Source organism: Limanda limanda, chromosome 12 (genome assembly GCF_963576545.1).
Source record: "Limanda limanda chromosome 12, fLimLim1.1, whole genome shotgun sequence".
In the NCBI taxonomy this organism is placed as follows: domain Eukaryota; kingdom Metazoa; phylum Chordata; class Actinopteri; order Pleuronectiformes; family Pleuronectidae; genus Limanda; species Limanda limanda.
Window position 1 is genome coordinate 28,077,818 of NC_083647.1, and position 5,415 is coordinate 28,083,232.

Consider the following 5,415-nt stretch of genomic DNA (forward strand, 5'->3'; position numbering starts at 1 on the left):
TAAAAAACAAAATTAATCCCCATATAAGGTCTAAATAATGTTCCAAACAGGGCATGTCTTCAATGTATTGTGTGAGTGAGTGAATTAATTACAAAATTGTCAATTAGTTGAACTTTCTGCTCTGGTTTTAGAATAAGGAAATCACCCGTTTATGCTAATTATTGATGTGCTCCGACTTTGATATTGAACAAACTCCAACACCAGTTCTCAGCCAGTGACTCTGCCTCTGTCTGGAGAAGGCTGAGGCTGACTACACATCTAACGACTCACTTCTGACCCCACAGACAGACTCCTGTGGATAATCTTTTATGTCATTGTTTAGATGCGCTAATTCTCCAGCCTTGTAGGTAGTTATAGGATCTGTAAGCTAGTGCTGTGTTGTACATTTTCAACATCTTGTTGAAGCAATATTGCTATGCACTTTCAGCTACATGACCTAACCTACTGAGACTCTGAATAAACAGATTATCATCACCAGTCGTAATGAGTTCCCTGCATACTCTTGAATCAAGACATACTGCTTTTCCATCTGAAATTTGCCATGGAAATGTGACACATTTTCAATAATATAATATTTAATATAGAATTTAATAATTTGTTTAGTTTACACATTGGAGTTTATGTTACTCACCTGAACCAGCTGCAGATCAATAATAGTGTTGGTCCTTAGGTCCATCACCGTGTAACCTGGCACAATGTCCTTCAAAAATAGATGTAATTAGTTTTTATTTTACTTTATATGTAATTTCACATGGCATTGTATGATTTGTTGTTCCACAAATTCAGATGATAATATTCTATGTTCAATTAATTACTACAAGTGAATTAAGTTGTGAATTAAGGTAAAGTCAATTAACAATAACCTTCTCCAGTATGAATCAAGATTGAACTCACAATGTGGGCACTTTTGTTCTACAGAGAGGAATGTCCCAACCCTTCTTGTTCTACATCTGTCCCCCGCCGACACACAGGACACACCTCAAACAGGGTGTCTTATGAACAGGGTTGGAAGATTCCATTCTATTAGAAAGACAAAGATTTCACAAAAAGGCTGCAACAGCTAAAACAAGTGTGGATGGTAATCCATCTGATTATTAAAATGTTTAGATTAAATATCGAGTCACTCACGTCACATCTGATGACTCAGTCAAGACTGTGACAGAGTCATCAGGATCATAGGTAGCATCCTGTGGATCTCCGAAGTCCATACTTGAACAACTTGGGTTGTCCTCTCCCTCCTCCAAGCCAGGTCTCTTACAGCTGAGGTCCCAACACCGACATCACTGCAGGGCACAGTTTTCTGTGTGCCTGTGATAAAACACACATTTAGTATCCGTGGAGTCACAACAAATGAGATGCTGTTACAACTTTAACACGGAGACACAATCAATGACATGACGAAGTAACTGAGGGTAAACAAACCTGTACCTTTCTAGTGAGGTCGCAGTGTTTTCATAGAAAGCTGCGTGCCATGTGTGCGTCTTGGCTGGGTCCGTCTGGTATGCTACGCGATGTAGCCTAGCACCGTGAACAGATGTGCTTTTCTAAACATTACATTATTACATTACATGTCATGTAGCTGACGCTTTTGTCCAAAGCATAACATTTTTAGTACACTCAGCATTTATAAGGGCCATTTAGGGGTTCAGTATCTTGCCAAGGACACTTCGGCATGCAGATGGGGAAGTGTATCCAAGTGTTTCCAAGGCTTGCAAGAATTTAATGGCGGCCGGCCGGACTCCGATGGATTGAAAAAGTGGGTGGGTCGAGTTGTGGGTCGAGTGGTGGTGGGGGGCGTACTACAAGGGCATTTTTATCTATTAAGTATTAGTTTGGTGTATTCCCATTCAACGCCATCTAGAGTATAGTTTCTGACATAGAGGAACCACAACAAATCGCAGGAGTTGTTTTTTTCCAGAGTTTTTGGGACGGTAGACATGCCAGATACCCAAATTAACGTGTAGAAGCACTACAAAAGTGGAATTTTCATAATATGTCCCCTTTAAAGGACCCATCGTGTGCCCATGTTACCACAGTTGATCTGGTTCCTTGGGGTCTTAATGAAATGTCTGTAACATACTTTTGTCAAAATACCACAAGGATCATTTAAAACAGCAGCTTTTTACCCTGTCTAAAACTGCCCTCCTCAGATTGACCTGTTATGAGTGCCCCGCCCCCCTCTCACCCCCCCTCACCCCCCTCTCCACCTCACCCCTCCTCCCTCCTTCACGAGATACAAGCGCCCAGATTTGTAGTTATCCATTACCTCTGTAGAAATATGGCGCTCGGGAACGAACTACTGGGGCTCCTCCCTCTCCGTCGGCGCCGTCTCCGCGTGGAGAGGGTGGAGCGCGTTAGCTGTGTGTGTCTTTGTGTGTCTTTGTGTGTCTTTGCATGTCTTTGTGTGACTTTGTGTGTCTGTGATGATGTGTCACACCTGCACTCAGGAATGTGAGGCAGAAGAACCTGTTGTGATGAAACAACGTGTTGAAGAAGCTTCAAAAAGAAAACGCCTCATCACCAAACCTTCATTACAATATTATTACATTCAATAAAAAAAATATTCCACTTTATTTTAATATTATTTTAATATTAAACTGTACTTTAATATTATAACATGTTTATTGAAATATAATTTAACTTGATTGTAATGTTAGATATTAATCAGACTATTATCAAAAACATAAGATTATTATATAATATATATATAATAATAAATTTAACATTATTGGGAGAGGCGGTGGACTAGTGGCAGAAACTTGGACTACTGGCAGAAAAAGGTCTCTGGTTCGATGCTGGTTCGACTCCACGGAGTTTCAACAAAAACTTACCTGGATGGAATAACAACAAAGAAAGACGAACCTGGATCTGTCCAAAAATCAAAAGACTATTCTCCCTACCCTGTCTAGTGCCCCTGAGCAAGGCACCTTACTCCCCCAACATCTGCTCCCCGGGCGCCGTACGTGGCTGCTCACTGCTCTGTGTGTCCTGCACCAGATGGGATAAAAGCAGAGGACAAATTTCCCTCAATTGCATGAGTGTGTCTGTGCATGTTTGTGCATGTGTGTGGGACAAATAAAAATGTATCTTATGTATCTTGTATCTTACTTTAATCTGAAATCACTGAACTTCACTGGAGCCTGAACAACAGACAGATGAACTCATCTCAGGATATAGACTCAGATATTTCTAGAATAAATTGAGATAAAACCTGGTTATCATATTAATCAATTAGATAAATGAAGAAATGTGACTGTGAAACAGTTTTATATTATATTCATATCCCTCACGTTGATGTCAGAGGTCACATGACTTTTGAACTTTGTTTGAATCAGATTGAAATCAACATCTCGAGGTGTTCCTGAGATATCGTGTTCGTGTGTGACGTGTGTGTGTGTGTGTGTGTATGTGTGTGTGTGTATGTGTGTGTGTGTCAGTGTGTGTGTGTCTGTGTTCGTGTGTGTGTCTGTGTGTGTGTGCGTGTCTGTGTGTGCGTGTGTTCCTGTGTGTGTGTCTGTGTGTCAATGTTTGTGTGTGTGTTTGTGTGTATGTTTGTGTGTGTTTGTGTGTGTGTCTGTGTTTGTGTGTGTGTGTCTGTGTTTGTGTGTGTTTCTGTGTGTGTGTGTGTGTGTGTGTGTTCCTGTGTGTGTCTGTGTGTCTGTGTGTGTGTTTGTGTGTGTAGAGGAGGCTCTGCGGCTGATCTTCACAGACAAGATGTTGGACAGACTCCATGCTGCTATAATATGAATCCAGCATCTGTCCCTGGTCCAGACGGCGTTGAAGGTTCCTGGAGGACGGACGGACGGACAGAGACGTCCTCTCATACCTCCACTGTGCTGCTTCACCAAGCTACTTCCTGTTTACAAGTGTCCACTGTGCTGCTTCACCAAGCTACTTCCTGTTTACAAGTGTCCAACCTTTATCTAATAAACCTTTTAGTGATGTTCCCAAGTTGCCTGGAAATGTGTTTGAAAAGTTGCTGTTTCCAGGATGAAACCTGGTTCTCTGTAAAGTCTCATGTCTGATCAGTGAGTGGGAATCAGGAAGTTAAAGCCTCAAGACTCTAACTTGACTTTACTCCGTCTAAAGGAACAGGAAGTTAAAGCCTCAAGACTCTAACTTGACTTTACTCCGTCTAAAGGAACAGGAAGTTGGACTGAGGCTCCGACATGGATCCTGCAAAACCTCCATCCACCTCCAGCAACTCAACACGGAATAATAATGATTCTATTGCACCAAATCAGTTCCTGTGGGATTTTATTCCTTTTTAGATGAATAACGTAACAATACAACATTCTCTACACATTAGAGACAACAAACACATGTGTGGGTGAACTGTACGTGTACATGTATGATCCACAGATGAGACATCACTATGAACAAGTGTCACGGTTATTTTTATAATTCTTTCTCATTGTCCATTAAAATATCAAATCTCGACTTTGTAACATCGTCTATTCATTTATTGATTCTTGAATTAATTTGTAACTAAATGCATTAATGCATGTGCTTTTCTCAGTTTTTATTAATTCCATGGAAATGATTTATTACCAGTTCCTTGTCACTTGAGCTCTTCCATGGAACTCACTCTACAGGATCATTCATGGAACGAGTCCAAGGTGCGTCTCAGACAAAATACCTTTCAGTTCATGGACTATTTTTAGAGTTGTTCTTATTGAGAACTAATTTTCAGTTTCCTTGTAAATTGTGAGACTTGTTTCTCGTAAGAGGCGTAGCTGATTAAAGCGATTATTCAGAAACACACGAGCCACAGCAGCAGGATCCAGCCAGTGTCTCCCCCACACGTGAAAGAGCTCCTGCAGTGTTACACAAGTACACACACTGTACATTAGAATCAACACAATACTGTCTTATTCTTATTCATCATCCTCAATGTAGCCCAGAGACTGTGGAGCTTTTCTTTACTGAAGCTAAATGTGACGATGTGAAACAAAATCACAGTAAAATAAAAGTGTACGAGATGAATTTATGTTGGACGTGTTGGACGGAGATTCAAACTGATGCAGAGACAAAACCCCTGTGAGCACAGAGAGCGTTTCAGTGTGGAAACGCCTCAGTGGTGTTAATGTAACTCTGAAGCAAGAAGAGAGTGAGGGAATGAGAGAGGAAACATTCTCTCCATTCCAACTCAAACTCATGAAGCTGCATTGTTTTGATTTTAAATGATCTGGAGCATCACGGAGATAAGATAAGATAATGTAAGATAAGATAAGATAAGATAAGATAAGATAAGATTAGATAATCCTTTATTAGTCCCACAATGGGACATTTGTAGTTTTACAGCAGCTAGAGTCAAAAAGAAATCAGCAGGTAATAAGCAGCATGTAATACTAAAGTGTGAGGAATTTAAAACTATAGAAATATATGCATGTAATTAAACTAATGTAAACAGTA